Source organism: Magnolia sinica, chromosome 11, assembly GCF_029962835.1.
Source record: "Magnolia sinica isolate HGM2019 chromosome 11, MsV1, whole genome shotgun sequence".
NCBI lineage: Eukaryota > Viridiplantae > Streptophyta > Magnoliopsida > Magnoliales > Magnoliaceae > Magnolia > Magnolia sinica.
Window position 1 is genome coordinate 36,554,102 of NC_080583.1, and position 23,813 is coordinate 36,577,914.

At 36.1% G+C, this 23,813-nt stretch overlaps 1 non-coding gene across 1 annotated transcript; it reads right to left on the reverse strand.

The window, feature by feature from the left end:
• Nucleotides 1-22,250: 22,250 nt before the first annotated feature.
• Nucleotides 22,251-22,360, reverse strand: LOC131219801 (small nucleolar RNA R71). The gene has a single exon (XR_009158445.1). It is a non-coding gene; the product is annotated as a small nucleolar RNA R71 (small nucleolar RNA).
• Nucleotides 22,361-23,813: the final 1,453 nt, after the last annotated feature.

A 23,813-nucleotide genomic window follows, 5' to 3' on the forward strand; every position in this document is an offset into this window, starting at 1 on the left:
ACAAGAATCTATTAATGTGGTCATTGATGATCATTTGAATACACCTATCTCAAGTTCAGAAGATGATGAGGTTCTTCTAATTGATCAACCAGACTCTTCATCTAATCAAAATAATACTGAACTACGAATAAATAAAGATCATCCTACTGATCAAATCCTTAGAAATTTCCTCACTGATGTATGCACTCGTAAATAATTAGAAGATATGTATAACCACGTGTGCTTTACAACTCAAATGGAACCGGCTAACGTAAAAGAAGCCCTTACTAATGAAAACTGGATTGTAGCTATGCAAGAAGAGCTCAATCAGTTTGTGAGAAATGATGTTTGGTATTTAGTTCCAAGACCAACTATTATTGGAACAAAATTAATTTTCAAGAATAAGTCTGATGAAATTGGTAACATAATTAGAAACAAGGTTAGGCTGGTTATACAAGGATACACCCAAATTAAAGGTATTGATTATGATGAAACCTTTACCCTAGTAGCTCGTCTTGAATTAATCAGACTGTTTATATCCATTGCGTGTTTTAAAAAATTCAAAATATATCAAAAGGATGTTAAGAGTGCATTTATAAATGGTGATTTACATGAAGAAGTATATGTTGAACAACCAAAGGGTTTTGAATACCCTAAGCATGTTAATCATGTTTATCACCTAAAAAAGGCACTCCATGGTTTGAAACAAGCTCCTAAGGCATAGTACGAGAAATTAATTAAATTCTTGTTAAGTTATGAGTTTGTTATAGGGAGTGTAAATAAAATAATATTTGCTAAGAAACATAATGATCATATTTCAATAGTGCAAATCTATGTTGACGACATTATCTATGGATCTACCTGTGCTAACATGACTGTTGAGTTTGCTGATCTTATGAAGTCTAAATTCGAAATGAGCATGGTTGCAGAACTAAATTATTTCCTAGGTTTACAAGTCAAATAGCTTCCTGATGGATTCTTCATCTCTCAAGCCAAATATGTCTGAACTTAATTAAAAGGGTCAGATTTGAGAGTGAAAAAAAATTTGATACTCCAATGAGTACCACTCTGAAACTCTCTAAGGATTCAACAGGTAAGAGTGTGGATCTTAAGTTGTATCGCAGTATGATAGGAAGTTTACTTTATTTAACCGCGAGTCGACCTGATATTGCTTTTAGCGTTAGAATTTGTGCTAGATATCAATCGGACCCTAAAGAGTCCCACTTGATTTCTATCAAGCTTATTTTGCGATATGCCACTAGTTTTGCTAATCTTGGTCTCTGGTATCCACATGATACTAGTGTGCTATTAGCTGGTTACACGGATGCTGATTGGGCTGATAACATTGATGATCGTAAATCGACCAGTGGTGGTTGTTTCTATGTTGGGAACTGTCTAGTTTTCTAGTTAAGTTAGAAATAAAGTTCTGTATCCCTCTCCACTGCTTAGGTTAAATATATTGTTGTAGGTAATGCATGCACTCAGCTAGTATGGATGAAGAGAATGCTAAGCGATTATGGAATTGAGCAAGAATTTATGATGTTATATTGTGATAATACAAGTGCATTTAATATTTTTTAAAATCTTATTCAGCATTCACGAACCAAGCACATTGACATTAGGTATCATTATATTTATGAATTGGTGGAAGAAAAGATAATTTCATTAGAATATATTCAGACCGAGAATCAACTAGATGACATGTTCACAAAATCGCTTGACAAAAATCGATTTGCAAAATTGAAATTTGATCTTGGTTTGTGTAATATGAACTGATGATTTGTACTCATTTGTATCATAATGTATGTATATATTATTTTACATTTTAAAATTTTAATATATGCAAAATTGCACATTTTTAGTGTTACGCGACCAGTCGAGTACACACTCAACTAGTCGTGGCATGACCGGTCGAGTATGTACATGACCGGTCGTGAAACTCGTGAAATGGGTTTTTATTTGGGAAAAATGTCACTTTTTTCATTTCTTTCTGCTTCTTCATCAAGCCCAACCACGATCGGTCGAAACCATCTCTCGATTACTCTCCGGTTAGTGCTTCATTTTTTATTTTCTTGCGGATTTAAGTTCTTTGATCATACTTAATCTTGATTTTGCTTCTTGTTTTAAGATTTTTGGTGGTTTGAAAGGGTTTTTTCTTTAAATCTGATTTGCTTGGAATCCTTCCATTTCTTTTTGTAATCCTTCGTTTCTTTATTTTCTTGTTGTAATGGAAGGAAGAAATAAGAAGAGAACCACTCGTGGTCCCTCTTCATCCCGTTCCGCACCCATTACCGTGTGTCACCTTCGGCCTCTCGAAGTGGATCCCGAGTATGTGTGAGATTTTCGTCTTAGAAATGTTATTGTTAAGCATGTTGTCATTGTTGATCATCTTGAGCGCTTCAACATTGTCCCTCTCCTTCAAGCCGTAGGTTAGGAAAACATACTATCTTGGGGCGGTCCTGTATACCGATCCAATACGCAAGCTATGTATGCCTGTATTACTGAGTTCTCTCCAGAAGATTTAACATTTACTGTGTCAACTAGAGAAGGTCCAATTGAGGTAGACCATCATTTAATTTCAGCAATCATGAATATACCTGTTGTTGATGACGGCATACCCATATCCACTTTGCAATCTAGACCTTCTGAAAATGCTAAACAATTGATTACAAGAGTTCATTGTAACATGAATGGTGAATGGAACGGTGGTACTGCGCTTAGTTCCAAATATATCTTGCCCAGATACAGGGTCTTGTATCAAATTTTTATTTCAAATTTCTATCCTCACTTAGGTAACAAGACTGAGCTGACCTCTTTTATGGCCCGCATTATACATTTGATTATATCTGGCATCCATATCCTGGTCATAGCGATATTCCATTCGCTTATCTTATTAAAAAGGCCAAGCTATATGTCCTAGGGGGGGGGGGGGGGTTTGAATAGGACTATGCCAAATTTAAAATAATGACAGCGAAATTAAATAATGTGATAGCCAAATAAAAGAAATCAATTCACAATGCTTAAATGGAAAACAACCTTAATAATCAAGTATTGAGAGATTGAAACAAATGCAGTTCTAAGGACAACCTTACACCATAAAAACCAAGGGTTTATGGTAGGACAACCTTATTTCTAGAACATTCTTTGAATAAAAAAACTCAAACCGAAAAAGAATAAATAAATAGCAAGGAATTAAGATAAATTGTAAGAATTTAAATCTAAATTATTACAACATTCCCCACTTTGCTTGAAATGCAAATATTACAACATTCACATCCACACATATATTCCACAAACTTGAATGATAAAAGATAGGAATTTAAGTAAACATTCAAACCACAAAACACAAGGAATTATAGTGGTTCGCTTATGTGTTCACCAACTGTTAAACAATAGCCACACAGCTACTCCACTCCTAATATCCTCACACAGGGGATATTAGCGTTCACTATCAAAATAGGTTTGACGGGTTCACCTAAAACCTTCACAATTGTGTCTTTTTAACTTGGGCTTACACAATCTAAAAACCCACACTTTTTGAGTTTTCTGGCTCTCCTCAGATAACCAACACAATGAGATTTTTCTGGCTCAATCTCAAAAGAAACCAAAAGAATGTAAATTACATAAAAGTAAAATACCTGGATTTCTTCTTTTTGTAATAGCCCGGTAGAACCAATCAGAGTAGATGTTCGAATCAACGTTCATAGTCTAACACTCACTTTACAATGGTTCTAAGTTCTAATTGATTTTAAATTAAATCAAATGGGCGTAGCTTTATTTAATTTTGATTCTAAGAAGAAGGAACACAACAATTCCTCATTTCAAATAAGATTGGAATATAGGAATAAAATCAAATAAGAAAAGCTAACAAAAAGAATATTAAATATGTACATCTTAACTTAAAATGAACAAACTTATCTCAGAGTGGAGGCTTGAATTTTCTTGAATTTAATCAATGAAAAACTCTGAAATTCATGTTCAATTTATAGATGAAAAGATCAGATCTACAACTGATCTTAGGAACCCTTCGACAGGTCGTAGAACCAACGACATTTTGAAATTTTTAAGTGTGATCTTAAAAACAGTTTTATGACTGGTCTTAGGGAGTCTACGACTGGTCTTAGACCACCTACGATCGGTCGTAGCAGACCCAGGACTGGTCATAGACAACCAGGCTTGGTTGCTGGAGTTTGAGTCGTAGTTCTAGGACTAGTCGAAGGTCGAGTCATGACCTTCCTACGACGAGTCGAACAGTCTCTAGGACTGGTCGTAGAGTAACCAAAAAATTTTAAAAATCTTCAACAACTTAGGACTGGTCGAACCAGTGCTAGGACTAGTTGAACAAGGTCCAGGACTAGTCTTAGAATAGACCAATTCATATAAATAGATTCATTTTGAATTATGTATACAAAATGACCTACCCTAAGGTCAATCTAAGGTCTATCATACCTGGGACGTAAAGTATGAACATTGAACTTCATACTTTTAGATGTAGGTTAACCTTTAAACCTTATGAAGCTTGAGATCTCTATCTTGATGTAGCTTAATCTTAAGATCTTCGAAAGCTTGAACTTAAACTTCATCTTGAGTTGTACTTGAGTCTTGAAATGTACTTGAGTCTTAAAATGTACTTGAGTCTTGAAATGTACTCTTCTTATCGATGTAGCTCTGAACATTGATGCTTAAAGTACATGACTTTACATTTCTTGAAGCAGAGCACCATACATGTCTTGAACCATTGTGATGTAGTGTCTTGATCATATACATATCAATATACAAACACAAGACACAGATAGAGGTTTTGGCACAACAAAATTTGACAATCAAAGGAGCATGAGACCATAACACTTACACTTATGATTGCCTTAGCTAATCATGCTTTGATAGCTATGCTTGTTAGAGAAGGTTCTATTAATCTCTGTCCATTTAACAATTATAATATCAATAAGATGAACCTAGACTTGGCACCTGATCAAGTTGATGAGAATGCTAGAGAAGATGAAGAAGCTGAAGAAGCTGATGCTTTACCTCAAGAAGACATTAATATGGATGATTTATTTGATGAACTTGAATCAGATTCTGAGGTTGACCTTGATTATCAACCTTCTAATTTCGATGAGAGGTTGTGTAATCTTGAGGAACAGGTGGCTCAGATTCGTGTAACCCAGGATTCTCAATTTGCTTATATCTGCAAACATATGAGGCGCATTAATAAGGGTTTACATCAAATTGATCTATCTATTCCTGCTCCCTCTTCAGGATCTGATTAGTTTTGTTTTGATTTGATGGTATCTGTAATAACTTTATTCTAACTCTTTTCCCTACGACTAATTAGATAATTTTATTTAAACTCTTATCTATTCAGTTCAGATACTCTGATTATTTGATTTGGATGAGTAGTTATTAATTCTACATGCTCTCTTATTCTCTTCATTTATCCTTATTCGCTTTGTCATGTTGTGACAAAAAAGGGAGATATATTATAATATTGAATGATATGTGAATGAGGATATGAAATGATGAAATGTGGCTAAGATTTTTTTTCAGAGAGTAGCGGATTAAGGGGGAGAGTTGATTATTATGGATGATAAGTATTATGGATCATATCATACATGTGTATGCATGTTAGTGCAACATGTTTGTGCAATGTGTTGTTTGAATATCTATTGTATATTGTAATTTTGGTTTTGTCACAAATTTGACATAGGGGGAGATTGAAAGAGCTATGTTGATAAACCCTAAGTATTGTCAAATTTTGGTGTGACAAACTAATTCAAGTTTGTATCTTGATTTGTATCAAGCTTGTGCATCTGTTCATATTGAATCTTCGATATTTGTTCTATTCATATTGAATCTATCTTGCCGATATCTACGACGAACTTACTGAGATCTTCAAAATAGAAGAAAGTGAAGACTTTCATATATTAAGTGAAGACATAGTTTTTAAGAATATTGCGGTTCAATATCTAGAACCAAAAAAGTCTAAGAACTCAAGACCTAGTTGAATATTATATTTGGTATGTCGAGTTCAAGCTTTGAAGATCGCAAGAAATAAAGCTACTAAAGTGATCAATAGATTAAGTGTTCATATGTTCTATCTCACAACGTATGATTGACCTAGATTGACCTTAGATCATGATTAGATTATTTCATACTTTCAGTTAGTCATTTTGGTCATTTTATACGTGTAAAATTCTATTCTTTTGACTAGCCGTAGCACTGGCTCGACTAGCCTTGTATTTCCTCAACCAGTCCAGGATTTCTTATGAAATTTTGGAATTTTTCTGTTAGTCTACGACCAGTCCTGAAAACTGCTCGACCAGTCGTGTGAATAGTGCTCGACCAGTCGTGGAGTGCTCGACTCATTTTTCAGCGAGTAATCTGGACTCACACGACTAGTCGAGCAGGCCACTCGACAGTTGTAGGACCCACAAGGCCAGTCATGTGACTGAAAAATCTTATCGCGCCAAAATTTTTAAAAATCTGTTTAGATAAGGCCAGTCGTAGCTAACTAAAGGTCAGTCGTGCGAACCAATTTTTCACCTATAAATAGTGCTCGAATTTCAAAGCTTTCTATTCAATTCTTGTCATTCTTAAGCAATCACTCTGAGATAATTTTGAGTACATTCTAAGCTATTTTGTGCATATTTAAGATTCTTTTAAGTAGCTCTTATTTTTTTATTTTGATTCTCTATTTCATTCTCATTTTGAAAATGGATATTTGATTTACCCTTCCTTAAGATCAAAATCAATACAAAGCCCTTGCTAATTTAATTAAAAATCATCTAGACTTAGAACCCTATACACTTATGAGATTAAACGTTGAACATCTACGCCGTCATCAAGTTGGTTCTACCAGACTGCTTTAGAATCGTCATACAGATAAGTTTTTACTTTTTCTATAATTCAATCATTTCTGGTTTGTGAGATTGTTCCAGAAAATCTTTATTTTGGTTTTGTCTTAAGGTGATCCAAAAAATCTCAGAGTGAGGTGTTTTTTTTTTTTAAATTGTGTAAGCCCATCTAAAGATAAAATTATGAAGGTTTTAGGTGAACCTTGAAAAACCTATTTTGATTAATGAACATTAATATCCCGAGGGAGTGAATATTAGGAGTGGAGTAGTTATGTGGCTGTTGTTTAACAGTTGGTGTACACACAAGTGAACCACTATAATTCTTTGTGTTTGGTGGATGTGTGATTATTTCTTTATCTTTTATGGTTTAAGATTGTGGGATATGTTTGTGGATGTGAATGTTGTAATCTTTATATTTCAGCATTGTGTGGTGAATGATTTAATAGATTAGTTTCTATTTCTTTCATATCCTCTTGGGTTTGAGTTTTTGATACACACCCACATTCTAGTAAGGTTATCCTGCCCTAAGCCATTGGTTTTTGGTGTTAGGTTGTCCTTAGAACCAAGTTTGTATCAACCTCTCAATACTTGATTTTTGAGGCTGTTATTTCTCTCTATTATTTACATTTCATTTAGCTATCTCTTGTTTATATTCTGCTTATTAATTTTTATTTGGCATCGTCCTATTCAAACCCCCCCCCCCCCTCAAGGACATATAGCTCAGCCTTTTCAACTATTAGGCTCTGATACCACTTGAAAAGGTCGAGCTAAACGTCCTTGAGGGGGGGGGGGGGTTTGAATTGGACTAGGCCAAATTAAAAATAAATATAGAATACAAATATAGATAGCACAATTAAATAATGAAATAACACAAGTAAATAGCAACTACAAATGTACTAGTCTCTCAGAGTGATGAACGCATGTAGAATTTAAAATGAACACAATATAGCTTAACAAATGTACGAACTTATCTCTTAGAGTGATGGGTTGATTTAGCTTGGAATGAATGAAAAACTCTGAGATTTGTCCTCTATTTATAGGTGAAAATATTGTTCTCTCAACTGGTCTAAAGGTCGGTTCGACTAGTCGAAGGACCAACCAAATTTCAGAATTTCTGGCGCAATAAGATAAGGTCGTTACTCGATTGGTCGAGTGGCTTACTCGATTGGTTGAGTAATGCACTCGACTGGTCGAGTGGGACCAAACAACCTTGCTGGACTTTAAGTCGAGCCTACACGACTAGTAGAGCACTATTCACTTGACTGGTCGAGCAGTCTCCACTACTAGTCGAGGGTCTAATAGAAAATTCTAAAAATTCACAACAAACCTTGAACTGGTCGAGCCAGAGCTTGGACTAGTCGAACAAAGACTAGGACTGGGTGAGCAAATGACCTATAAACTTATGAAATGACCCAAATAAAATATATAATGAATATGACCTAACCTATGATCAATCTAGGGTCATCCATACCTTGTTTGTGAGATTGAACAATTGAAACATCATTCGCTCTGCTAATTCATACACTTAAAATACTTGAAGCTTATCTTCAAAATCTTGAACTTGAGCTTGAGTAAAGACTTGAGTTCTTAAGTCTTTAAAGTACTGAACTTGAAAATTAATCTTGAACTTAAGCCTTGAACTTGTACTTGTACTTGAGCTTGAAATCTTGAACTTCGACAATGCTTCTTCAACTTGAATACAAGAGAAGTTCAACAAAGACTTGGACAATCTTTAAAATGCACAAAGTTGATCTACACATCTCATTAATACATGATACGAATTCTAAATGATTTGGCACAACAAAATTTGACAACATTGGGTGCTAGATTTACAATATACCATTTACACAATCCAATTCAAGCATTCATATAGTTTAACTAATTAATCACACAAGCATGATTAGAATCATGCTTAAATGACAATTACAAACAAAAGCATATATAGTGGTTTGATTTCTCGAGTCCACTCCCGGCGGATGCATTCTCCTTAAGTGTACCAGTATTCATTATCTTATGAGTTTTCAATGGATTGACCCCTAACCTTTACAACCCTAAACAAGGACCTAATGTATGTACACTCTCATTTTGGAGGAACACGTTTCCACCCATGTTAGTGGCTCCCACCAAAGACTTTAGTTAATTTTCTATCAGTTAACCAATAACCACTAGCGATCCTAATCTAAGGCCATACATACACTCCGATTGAAAGCTCTCTAAGAAGACTAAAATGCACACACCCGTGTCCGATGAATTCAGCTCTACACGAGAGCCTAGATCCTACGCAAGAACCTATTTGAGTTACGGTCACAAACTCTACACTTAATCCTATATAAGGAAAGAGTATGTGGACTCTAAAATTTATAACTTATTTGTCAGATTGAGCCCTTTTATAGCACATTGCTTGAGATGCTTGATCGATGCTCTCCCATGCTTCAATAAGCTTCTCATTGCTTTCCCGATCATTAATAACGATGCTTCAGCTCATATGATCAATCGCCTTGTATATGATACCCCAATGAGGTGACGAAGGTGGTGGGAGGATGGTGGAATCTCCTACAACTAATGGATAGTTGATTTCCAAAGGGTATTTACTTGATTGGGTCTTCTAGAGGATTTAAAAAAAGATATACCTATAAGCTAACTATCTAATCTCTAGAAAAGTGTAGATATCGAGTTCATTATCATTATGGTTGTTGGAATCCTTATTAGAGTAATAAAGCTCAAGAAGATTACTTACATCTCATTAGCTTAGAGGCTTAATATGAGGGATATGAGTGGTGAAACACTTAGGCTTTTATTGCACGAAGAACCCATCAAAATGCCTAAGAACCGAATGTTAATTTTATAGAGTTAGTGTTGTAATGGATAGTTAATAGCTCTTTTTGATAGGATTGAAAGGCCTTTGGAGGCTTAATATGAGGGATATGAGTGGTGAAACACCTAGGCTTTTATTGCACAAAAAACTCATCAAAATGCCTAAGAACCGAATGTTAATTTTATAGAGTTAGGGTTGTAATGGATAATTAATAGCTCTTTTGATAAGATTGAAAGGCCTTTTGATAGGATCGAAGGTCCTTTGATATGATCGAGCTCACTTTTGATCCCATCAAGAAACTCTAAGATTTTTTTTGTTTAGTTCTATATTATTTTTTTATCGCTTCGAGCAGTCCTTTAATTCCATCAAAACCTATTGATAGCCTGTTGATAAGATCAAGAACCACTCGAAAACTATTATTTTGGGCAGTATGATTTGACAACAACTTTGCGCCACTTTTAACTTATCTTTTCATGTTCCAATTAGAATACTAAGTCTAATGGATAATCATACGAGGTTTACCTATTAAGATTAGGATCATCTAGATGATAGTTTTTTATTATTATTATTTAAGGTTAGGGTCACCAAGGTACCTCAATTTACCCGTTCTTCACTTCCTTGATGCTTTATGTCCCCTTGTGTCTTTGGTCTTCAACTTCTAAGGACACAGCCAACTTACTGACATAGACTCACGTGATTGACAAATAGGTGCACTAACATTAGGCACCATTTTCTTTCACACAACGTGTGGCCTTTACTTTAAGAAAATTTAATTTTTTTAAAGATTTTAACTAAGTTCTAAAAAGATCTATATCTAAGGTCAGATTATGGAGACTAAGTGCTCAACATTAGTTTAACCAACCGGAGAAAAGAAAAGAAAAAATTAATAATAAAGAAGTAAGTAATGGGATTTTTGGATTGAAATGCAAGCTGAAATGAGATGTGAGAAGGAAAAGGGCAGACCAGATACTGTTTTAGGAAGTAGATGGTCAGGTATCCTCGATTACAACCTTACTCCTGGACTTCAATGAACATTTTCTCTCAAAATTTTTTCTCCTCTCTTGAATATTTTAGCCTTCTTAGTGGAGGGAGCTCACTTCTTTCTTTAAGATCACTTGGGGAATGCCCAAAGAAAGACTCCTAAAATTGATTTCTTTGTTCTATAAAGTCCATTCACACCCTTAGAATCCTCTCCAAATGAAGGAAATGAGCCAATTTATATAGACTTGACCAATAGGAATTGGATTCTCATCAGTGGCCTACGTGGTGTACTTCATAATTTTCAAGGTATTTTAGGTGATACAAGCTATTTGTGTTAATAAGAGTCTTTTTGGCATCGATAGGAAATCGATTGCCATTGGTATTTACCGCATGTTTTTCAAGGTATTTTATCCACATCATTAATCCTAGTGCTACCTTACAGTTCTAAAATGGGGGGGGGGGGGGGGGATTAGATTCCATCTAGTGCACTTTTGTCAATCAGAGTTGTTGGCTAGTTCTGAGAGCTCATGTACGAACCCATATTTTAATCCTATTTGACCTGAATAAGTATGCGAGTATTATTATAGTAGAAATACAAGAGTGCAATTACATGATTGTAGATAGAAAATGAATGTACCTAGTAAGTTAAATCTTGTGTTTAACAATGCCCACTACAAAGCTAGTAATGTGATCAATGGGATTTTATTCCCTAAAAGTCATAATAGTGGACATAATGTCCAAAAGAGCTCTCGACCGTTTGTTGGTTGGCCATTGATCATGAAATTATAGGGATACATTCATCTCAGTCGGCTTAACCTTCCATATGGATTAGATGTTTGAAATAATCCCCCATATCTTATAACTGAAATCAAAACTCAAGAATGTGAGTTACACGAATCACCTCAGTTTTTCAAATGAACCTATAAATATATATATATATATGAAATTTCATTTATGTTAGTATTAGAAAATTAAAAATCTGAGATTTTCTCTGGGGATTTTAGGGTTTTTAGTTAGAATTCTCCGAACTTGCCACCGTTCTTCTATTCAATTGTCGTCAAGTAGAAATCAAAGGTCAATTTAAGTCATACACCCAATTTAGAAAAACCAAAATCGTGTTTTCTTACCCTAATTGGAATTCTTTGAAATTTTTGTATGGTTTTAGTGTTTTCTTTGGATTTTAGATTCTAATCATAGATAGAACACAAAATCATGTCCTCAAGAGAGGATTATTCTCTTATGTTAGCTTTTATCAGCTCCTAAGAGTTTTTAGTTACTGAAATTTGGGTTTATTTGAATTAATTGATATTTGAGTACCATGATTACTACTTGATTGTAAATTTCCTGATATATGTGACAATTTGTTAAAATGATTTGTGAGTTATTTGAGTTTGAAAATCATAAGGGCTGGATTTTGTTGTAAAAATATGAAAATATGAAATTGACATGCTAGATGTTTGATTAAATGCCTAGTAAGTTTTTTAGTTGAGCTTTATAAATTTATACTTATGGACATGCTTAGGATATTGTGAAATTGCTTTGTTTGGGATTATGCTATAGAAAACTATTGGAATTATGATTGACTACTTTAGAGTTGGTAGTCAATGACATATTCAATCGATTGAAGTGGAACTAGACTGATTGACTATAGCTTGGGCTACTTGTGGTTGCTTGCGCCGAAGGTCAGTCTAGTCTACGTTCCCTTAATCCACCGAATTTGTCTAATCTGGAACTAAACATTATTCTGTGAACGTTGTCAAACATTTGATTAAATCCAGAATACCATGATTATCATTGAGATATAGTCACCATTCATAGTCATTTGTAATCATGATATATTGAGCTACTTGTTACAGCTCATGGTCCAAGCACTATGGTATGAGACACTGTGTTTGTGCTATCTCTGACCTGTTTAGGTCTGCGAACCTTACAGTGAGTCTTGAGCACTGATGGAGGTGACGAGCCTGTCATCATTGATCTTGGGTGACAACCCATTACCTTATTATATTATGTCTTAGGCAAATGTCAATACCTATAAAATTGACAACTTCAGACATTGGGTGACGACCATAATGGATTAAGGACCCTAGTGATGAGCCATGTGGTTCGTGTGTACTTATGTACTAGAAATGTGGTAATCTGGCTTCATTAATATTGCTGCTTGAATATGGATTAATAAAGGCTTGTTAATCATGCATTTATGTACATGGGTTCTAATAGGTGTATCAAGTTCCTAGTTGTTCAATTAGAACCCCGGTGGATAATTCGACCCCGAGCATAGTGTAGAAGGAGAGAAAGCCCCACATCATGGTAGGTGAGTGAGTCTTGTGTTAAAAGTTTCTGAAACATGCATACATGCTTTAATCAACTAGTTTAGGATCTGCTTGCGATGCTATGTTTCATTACTTGAACTTGATTGTATTGATATTATGTTTAACTTAGGAAATGGTAACAATGAGTTGATTAGTCACTCCATTCTAGGATAGTTTTTTTTTTTTTAAAAATAAAAATAAAAAATCACCAACTAGATGCTTATAATGCAAGCATCGATGAGATAGCAGTGAATGATGGAGTTGTGGATCCTGTTTTCAGCAGGTCATACTATCGGTTTGCTGATGATAAGTTATAGGCCATCATATCATCGTCTCCATTTTATCTTATTAAGAGCAAATCAGAGATGACAAACTTAGACTTCTTATTTTTGGACATGTAGAGAGTCCATTCAATAGTTCCTGAGTTGAATGGACTCTCTTGTCTTATATGGTTGGGAGTATGTTCTGTACACTTTTTTTTTTCAATTAATATACATACACACTATTGAGGTTGAGTTTCTTTACTATCGATTTGATAGCCCTTTTAATTCATTTCATTAGAATAAGCATTTGTATTAAAAGTAATACTCGAGAATTTGGGGATTGCGGTTATACTCGATCCTTGAATTTCGGGGCATTACAACTCATGTGGATTCCCCCTGTCTAACCTTTTCAGGTTTGTTATGCTTCTCTAGGTCAATTGGAGGCCAATTTTGAAGTTCAACTGGATTCTTGCATAGTAGTCTCTCATCTTAGGTGGGGTGTCTATAGCCTTATACCTAGAATTGGAATTATTGATCAACATTGTTGACCAAACTTTTTTGGTAAATGGTTTTGGTTATTAACTTGAGTTTGAAATCATCAAATGCATTGGTTTATAAAATCAATTGCTTAGATGTGTTTTTGGATGATTAATTATGATTTTGGGATATGGTGGGCATTAAGAAAGTGAGGATAAGGTAGTATCTAGAAGGATATGTATATAATAATATGAGATAAGATGATTGCATGCATATATTGTATATTTGGAAATGTCTAAATTTGGATGGATTTAATTTAGTCAAAGTCCTTGCATATTTAAACACTAAGGTAGCTAGTTTGAGAGAAAGATACACTTTTAAGTTCTAGTTAATTCATTCACGTCTAGAAAGAGATCCAATTTTATTATGTTTTGCTATTGCCACATGCAAATGCTTTCACTAGTTTAGGCATATCGTAAATCAAAATTTAAGATTATTCGATTACCAGGCTGTAAGAACATATATATCAAAGGAATGGCTACAATTAGAGGTTAGGATTGTTCACTGATTCGGATTATAACTCAACGACATTGGGACCCAAAATTAGTTGCTTTATTTTTAGTTAATATATGCCGAATTTAGTAAGTTTAATCTCAACTACAATTTCTGAGTGCATGCATGTCAAGCATCATTTGCAAGCGGAGTATCAAATTACTCTCCAAGAATGGCCTGAAAATCACACCAATGAAACCACAAAAGGCTAGCCTTGATTGTCGACAAATGGAGAATGTAGTACGGTATATTTGTGTAATGGACAGTCCATCTGGTTTTGTGGATCGAATTCGATAATCAAGTACTGCAATATTTTAGCCATCCATTGGATTGACTCCACTTTCATCATTATGTATGATCGTCTAGTCAGATCAACTTTCAAGGATTCACCCCAAGAAATATCGATTGAGAGGAGTTATACGATACTCTGGCAAAGCATGATAGATGATACGCATGCATTTGCATTTATCCACTTGACATATCTGGAACTCAGAGTAAACCGTTCAGATGATGGGAACAACTGTAAACAGGTTATAAATGCAAAATAATTCTATTTGGATGAGTGTAATTTCTTATTTATGATTTTTAGTGTTTTTTTTTTTTTTTTTGAGTTTAAACCTTTAATTGGCTTTTTCTTGTTGACTTCTCATTAGATATCAACTAATGGACCAGAAAAGGCTCATTATAATATAAGAAATCAAGCGTAACAGGGTAAAAGCCACTTACCTCTTGGTATATAATCTTAGCACGCAAATTGGAGATCCGCCGTCGATTTGATTTGCTTGGAAGAGTGGGCTAAAGATCTACACGATTTCAAGACCTTTGCAAACCTCGAAGATGTACGATGTACGGTCCGTGTAACCACTATGGGAGTGAAGAAGTTTGATTATCCCTATGATTTTAGAGTTAAGATGACTTCGAATTTAGATAAACAATTTAAATCATATGAGAAATGAGCTATATGAATAAGAGATATATAAAGCTCTTGCCTCATCATTTTTTTTTCTCAAGGAATTGTTTCAAGTACATGCCATAATATAAAAAATCCCTCTTTTTGTTATTAGGGATGAAGGTTTTTGGATAAAAGAAGGATTCATTTATCTCATTCGATATGCCTTCCTCATCCAAACCGAATTAAAATAGAATTTAAATATTAAATTCAAATTAGAATATTTTAACCTCCAAAGTTAATTCTCAAAAATAAAGTATGGAAAGAATTATGTTGAGTATCAAATATTACATATTTTTCGCCATTTATATCTTTGTTTTATGAACATGATAATGCTTAATGATATATTTTATACATGTTTGTGTGGCAAGGTTAGTTTAAGAATTTGGATTGAAAAGAATGTTAAAAGCATAGATTTCACGTTCAAGAATCACCAATGCAAAGAATGAATCTTTGGAGACAAAGATTGAAGATTTTAAGATCCCAAGATTTAAGAAAACCAAGTGGAGAAGGAATGAAGGAAGTGCAGAAATTAGTGCAGAAATTCATGCAGAATTTGAGTTTCCATGTCATCGAAGGCTATTCAATGACATCGAAACCAGTCTTTGATGACATCGAAGAATTACAGAAAATCAAGTTTGGCTATTAGACAGATTGGATACAGTTCTCGATGACATTAAAGGTAGTTCGATGACATCGAACTTTTGCAGATTTTTGGAGCAACTCGCTAGAACACTCTAGACACATTCTCGATTCATCGAAGGTAGTTCGATGACATCGAAGGAAGTTTAGTGACATCAAAAGTAGGTTCAATGACATGAAAAGTTATGTAGTGCGAAAAGGCGTGACTTTTGGATTCAAGTTACCTTCGATGACATCGAAGGCTGTTCGGTGACATCGAAGGAGTTACGCAGACTGCATAAATTTGAGGTGGTTTTGAGAATCTATGCAGACAAGGTTATAAATATGGGTTTCCTAAAGACTTCTAGGGATATCTAGGGTTTGGAGAAGCAAAGCAAAATGGTGGAGCCGTCTCCTAAGACTTCTTCTTCCTTGTTTTCTTAGTTTTTTTATGCTTTCTTTAAGGATTCTTGATGCAATCATGTCTATGGTTGGCTAGCCCTATTAACTAGGGCTAAGAGGTGAAGCCTATAGCATTTTTGGGATATTTTTCTTGTTTTGATTCTTGTTCTTGTTGAATCTCTTTGATTTCTAGTTTATTTTAAGGAATACTTTTAGTTTTTAATGGTTTATTATGACTCAAATTACAGTAGATCTTTTTTTTTAAAAAGGGAGATTTCATTAAAATATGAAGATGTACAAGTATCTCAAGGGGGCCACAGAAAAAGCCGTAAGCCTCCCTTGACCCGAAGGGACCTAAGATCCACAAATCTTCTATAAACAAAAACACCCCAACTAGGTGGTGCTGCACCGAAACAAGTACGAAAAACTAAGAATCCCTCAAGCAGCCTAAACCTACCCTGTCCAAGAATAAAAGACCTATGCGGTGGGGGAAAGCGAGGCTAGATCTATGATAGCTTTGAGTATCTTCTTTTCTTACTTGAGATTTTGGGATCAGTAAATCCTGTTATTTACCATTGTTGCCTGGCCATGGTTGGGTGATGGAATCTCTTCCAAATCTTCACAATTCTCCTCCATTGAGATTAGATCAATGAGAAGTTCAGAGATTTGACTATCTCTTTATCCAACTGGATAAGATAGGACTCTAATTCCAGTTGAAATTCCTGAATCAAGCAAGGTATCATCTCAATTGTTACAAGTGGATCTTTTATAATGCCCCGACTTTTTAGGACCCGAGTATATGACCCTTTTTCCAAAAACCCGACTGTTAACCTTAAAGGATGGTCAAATTCAAGTATAATTTTTTTTTCATTCATTCAGAGTAAGGAGATGAGTGTAGCGTGGACAAATCAGCATAAAGGAAAATTTCATTTGCATTTGGAATGTACAAGAAGCTCCCCATAATGACTTATACAAACCAATGCCCTCATCCTTACAATTACAAAATAAAATAATATTACATGTGAAGTAAAGTAAACTACAACAACATTGGGATGTGAAATCCGATGACAGCCCTATGAACAACATCGGCTTGCTCTACACGTGCATAAACTGTTACAGTTTGATAGCGTCAATGACTATCGCAATGAGGAGCACCCTCTAAGATTGCACACTCAGCATTCATAATCCAATATAGATCGCAAGTCATGAAACTGGATATATTAAACAGGGCAATTCATAATTATGAACATATACTCAAAAACTCACCAAATCAACAGAATCTCATCATAATCAGAATATAATAGCAATCGCAATATAAATGAAATATATCCAGAAAGTCAAACACTCAATCATACGACCTTCTATTGCACTCGAAATCACATTGTACGTGAACTCCGCAAGATGGCTAGAAAATCGATAAGTGAACTTCAGCTCCACCTGGAAATCATGGTACAAGCGAAAAAGGTGAATAAAAAATCAACCTTCAAACCTCTTCTTCATCCGAAGATCAAATCGTATGTGAACACCGCAAGATGGCTAGGAAATCGCTAAGCGAACACCCGCTCCACCTGAAAATCATGGTACGACTGAACACTGCAAGATGGCTAGAAAACTAACATACAAACTCTAGACCACCTGAAAATTATATCGTATGTGAACACCGCAAGATGGCTAGAAAATTGTCAAGCGAACACCCACTCCACCCGGAAATCACGATACGACTGAACACCGCAAGATGGAGCCCACAACAAATCTCATTCTATCCATTAAATGTTCACAAGTAGCAACGTCTAATCAACTAGTAGGTTATATAAATGGAAATTGCGTGTGAGCATCAAATTAGTTATACTTGCTAAATTTAAAGAGACAGGTCCATTATATGAATCAATTCCACAACAGATTAACATATTTATATAATAAGGTAAGTAATGCAATAAGAGAAATCAATGTACCATCCATATCTAGATTGATGAATTTAAGTGGGAAGCTCAAAGGGTGAGTCCTCACCTTATGCTTGAACCGCCTACCAGTATTGCTAGAGAATGTGTATTTCCTTAGAATCAACCCTATCATAAATTGTAAAGTTATACAGTCAGATCCTAGCTTTATGCGATATTCTTGATTAAGATCTTGACCTATTAGATTACCTAGGTTTAAGATTTTATCCTAGAGTTTAGGTTTAGGCTAGATCTTAAGGGTTTTAATGTAGAGTTTAGGATTTTGTTTTAGGGTTTAATTCTAGGTTTAGATTTTATGTTTTGTTTATGGATTTTGAATTCTATCTTGTGTGGTCATTAATGATATTATTAAAGGGAATAATGAATGAATAAAAATAATCAAATGAATTAGTTATTACCTGTAGGAATATTAACAATGGCTACTATCATATTAAAATTGCCTAACAACAACCTACGATAAATATTAATAAGTCCAACGCAATTGTTAATATTAACAATATCACTGATATTAACTAGTGTAATACTAATAGTCATTTTAATGAAAATAAATAGTATGTCCTAATGTCAATGTTAATATTTTAAGAATGGCGAAATAAAATGCTAATGTCATAATAATGACAGTTTCCATATGTATTAACCAATGTCGGTATGGATAATTTACTAATGGTTAGTTACATCTAAATTTAATAATCCTAGAAAAATGATAATAATAATACGATGATAATTGAAATAATTTCAATCTGGGAAGAAAATAGGGACTCACCTAGCCGACTCGGTTCGAGTTGAGTTGACTCGGCTGTGACTCGGGACTCATCTCCCTCTCTTCTTTCTTTCTCTTTCCTTCCTTCTCCCTTCTCTCTCTTTTTTTCCTTCTTCTCTTCATGCTAGAACGTCCAGCAATGGATGTCAAATCTGGATAGACTCGGTCTGAATTGTAGCCATGACTTGATCTGACCCGGCCCAATCTCAGGCTCGGTTGAGCACAATGCAGCCACCCTCCCTCTCTCTTTCCTTTCACTGCTGTCTTTTCCTTCTTCTTCTTCTTTTCTTCCTGCCAAACCCAACAGGGACTGAAATTAATCACATCCCAGTCTCAGCCTGGCTGAGTTGACTCAGCGAGTCACGGCTCAGCCCAAATCAAGCTAGATGGCAGACTAGCACACTTTCTCTGCCTTTCGTTTCTCTTCCATCTTCTTTCTTCCCTTACTCTCTGTTGGGGAGACAGACGGGACCCTGAACTCAGGCCAGGCTTGCAACTCGAGCCATGACTCAGTGAGTGGTGCGGCACAGGTGGTGCAATGCTGGACCCGACTCTCTCTCTCTTTCGTTCTCCCCATTCTTCCTCTACTCTCTTCTACTTTCCCTCATATTTTCTTTCTGCTTTTCCCTGCTGCAGAGTACAGCCATCTCTGGACTCAATATTCAGGCCAAACGTGCCGAGAAACGTGCCAATAGCGGTGGAGAAGAAGACCGCCATCAATGGCGTTTCCTTCCACACGATACCTCCCTTCAAATTGGCTATTGTGGACGGTTTGTTTAATCTCTAGTGAGCTTACCGACATGCGATTTTGAAGTTTGGGTAATGGGTTCGCAGTTGGAAGCTTGCAGCCATTTTTTTTCGAGTTGCAACAGGGCGTGGAAGAGGGACTTGTTGCAACTCCATCCGCTGGACTTAAATCGAGCCTTAAGCTCTCTCTGGGCCGTCGGATCGTCAATGGGCGTCCCAGATTTAATCTGGTAGAAACTGCCTCCCTAAACACTGGGTGGCAGCCAAAACCGGCCCTGGTTTTGCTTGAAAAAGCCCTAATCGAATGGACGGCCGAGATCCCGTTCGTTTGGATGGCTGGGATTGAAGGTTTCCCCCTCACGCGGATTACCAGACTGGTAGCAACGGGCGACAGTTTCCGTTTTTGGTATGTGGTGTGTTTGTATGGCCTGTTTGAGTCGAGGATTGTGTGCCCATACGCACCGAAAATTCGTTATAACAGTTCGGTTTTGGTCAGCTCCACCCCCTGAAGCTGATGGACGGTTCAGATCATGGAAATGGGTCCTGGGTTGCGGGCCACGGTCGAGAATTTCGGACGCTCGTCCGTCCGCTGATGAGAATCGAAGAGGGAGAGTGTTCTCTCTTTAAGGAAAGCTCGGTCAATCTCAGTTTGACCGAGCAGGTGGGTTCGATGCACGGCTGGTGCATGCCCCTAGCATGCACACTCCTCCTATGTGGGGTCCACTGCGATGTTTGTGAGAAATCCACTCCGTCCAAGGTGCTCTATGGGTCTAAATGGGTCCCCAATCTAAAGATCAGGCATATCCAAGTCCTAGGTGTGGCCCACAACTTGATTTGGGTTGTATTTGTGGATTCTCGCCAACCGAATCGTCGGATCTTCCCGAGTTTGAACGTCAATGGTTAAAAGAGTCTAAGGGACCATTTAGTGGTTGGACTATGAATCATATGGTCTAATACATGCTTGTAGTACGAGCTATTTGTTTTTAATGCTTTTAATATCATTAATATTATTATCATTATTATTATTACTACTACTATTTTTCTAAGTTGTTTATCGTGGTTTGCATCTTGATCCGTGTCATTTATTTACTCAATCAATTGCTTGTGGGGCTTAAGTAGATTATTTTAAATCTGCAAGTGAGCCATACTTTCTAAATATAGTTTTTAAAGTTGGATGAACGATGGGTCTGTCGATCCGGGCCTTAGGACATAGGATGAATGGTTACTCTATGACGAAGACAATTCCTAATGTGTGGATTTGTTGGATCGTGTCCTGGAGGTGGCTATGTACGGTTTGATTGTTAATATAGCTCATCATGCAATCCTATGATTAGGTCATTAACGAACAATTCATATATATTTGTATTTGGTAAAGGTATACCCTATCTCGGGGTCTAATGGGTGGTATTGCGGTCACTGGTTGGATTTAGACTGAAATGCACGTGATCGCTTGCTTAAGCTAGACTTTCATTTATTCTAAATTTGATTATACGATAACACCCGAGTACTGAAAGGTACGGGGTGTTACATCTTTGGCACCCTAGTTCCCTTTTGATTATTGAAATCCCTTTCAAAATTACTTCCTTATATTTCATATTTATATTTAGATCTTCTTCTAGTTTTACTTCAAGTTATTTTCAAAATACGCACAAGATTAGTCCTTGTGGATTCAACCTCGGTCTCACTAAGATTATTACAACATTATGACCTTACATTAGGGGTTGTGAATAAGTTTTTAGCATCGTTGCCGAAGACTACGGCTGCATTTTTATGAATTTAATTAGTATTTGAATTATGTTAAGATTAGGATTAACTTTCTGTTTTGTTTCTAGTTTAGGATTTTTCTGAATTTGCTTTTAGAATATAATTCAGTTTCCTGTTTTGTACGATTCTCACATAGCAATCGCCGATCCGGTAACCTCTTTCTATTCTCTCTCTTAATTTTCTTAGATCTTTTATTTATCTTATTTTCCTTAGTTTTCTTTCTTAGGTTTATATTTAGTTACTTGAAGGCTGTGAGTGTTTCATGCCCAAGTGAGTTCGTGACAACACTCGTCGTCTCTTAAGTGAAGGAGGATTGATCGAAGGGTTTCCTATCCATCACAAGATTAGACATCACCAGAGATACTCAGAGTTGATAAAAGTGATGGCTACAAATCAACCTCAACCTCAACCTCCGGTTGAGGAAATCCAGGATGAAACCGATGTGCCAAATGCACCTTCGCCTCGTACTCTACGAGATTTCTTACAACCGGCAGGCGTGAGCACACCTTCATGTATGATTTTTTCAGAAAATATAGGGAATATGGATATTAAGCCAGGGGTGATCCAACTCCTTCAAAAGTTCCATGGACTTGAATCTAAAAGTTCATATCTACACATGAAAGAGTTTGATGGGATCATAGCCACTTATACTTTCCCAACGTGTCTGAGAACACGATCAGGTTGAAGCTTTTTCCCTTCTCCTAAAAAGAAAAGGCTAAGACGTGGTTGCACTAACTACGTCCACGATCGATTGGCAAATGGAATGACATGACAAGGGAGTTCATTAAGAAAATTTTCCCATATCATAAAACGAACACCCTCAGAAAGTCAATCATGAACTTTGCCCAAAAGGAAGATGAAACAATATTCTTCCAATGTTGGGAGCGGTTTAAGGATCTTGTCAGTTCATGCCCCCAACACGGTTTTGAAACGTTGCGCATAACAAGTTTCTTCTACAATGGGCTAACTCTTCCATGCACCAAATGGTTGAGACAATGTGCAATGGAGAATTCATAAACAAAGATATCGATGATGTGTAGGATTATTTTGACAAGCTTGCTGAAAACACATAATCATGGGACATCTCCCCAAAACCTAACACCACTTCTAAGCCTACTCAATCAAAGGAGAAGGGCAGAATATATCTTTTGAAAGAGAAAGATGATATAAATGCTAAAGTGGCCAGTCTCACAAGGAAACTCAAGGCCATGGAATTTATGAAGGATAAGGCTAAGGAAGTTGTCTGCAATATTTTTGCTTATAACAATCATGCATCTGAGAATTGTCCAACAATACCTACTTTTCAAGAAATATTGAACGAGTAATCGAATGCCGTAAACAACTACCAAAGGCCTTTCAAAGGACTCACTTCAAACACATACAGTTCAAGTTGGAGAAATAATCTAAACTTCAGTTGGAGGAATGGACAAAATACTACTCCTCAAGGAATCCCTAATCAATTTTTGAATAAAGGGAAACCTCAAGAGGAATTGGTTCAAAATCCCACACAAACTTAAGAGTTTATCCAGCAAAGTACACTCCAAGCCTTACAATAACTTACTAAGGCTATACAAAAAATAGACTCGCGTATTACAATTATGGAGAAAGGGATCCTTCCAACTCAACCTGTCATGCCCCAAACCTGGAGATCGGACACACAGGAATCCCGATCACCGAATCCGGTGCCGACAGCCTTCGTAGTACCCCATTCTAGGCTCCCAGTGCCCATATGCCAGATTCTGGTCCTTGGATCATACAAGGAGGATTTTCTAATGTACATTTATCTCGTAAGAAGCATAACCACAAGTTTACCCAAATCACAAAGGCAACATCATCATCACATATCTACTAAAATAATCATTTGAATACAATGCTGAAAGGGAAATACATATATCAAAAAATCAAAGCTCTAGAGGTCCGCTGCATGCTCCAAGCCCAATGCCGCTGCAACTTAACGCCACCTGCACGCATCTATCGTGCATAAGCTTATAGAAAGCAAGTAAACAATATCAGAGTAATTAGAGTAAGCGAAAATACTGACAAGCCCATAAGTCATATAATATCATAATAATGCGAAAAACATACTGATAGGTCCATAAATACTATCAGCCTTATCCAGACTATGTGCTGAGGATGTAATGCAATATGCGATGCGAATGAAATGACTACGCTAGAATGTGAGTCGGGATTATAGTACGTAATATCGCAAGCTACGGGGTCTACCACAAGGGACTTCTATCCAAACCAGTCCCATATCTAAATTTAGATAGTCAGACTCAATGTGGTAAACTCCTGATCTTAGGTTAGTCGTATGCCCAACTGAAATCCTGGCCATGTGAAGGTACACAACAATTAGTTGCGCACCACCAGCCCGAGTGG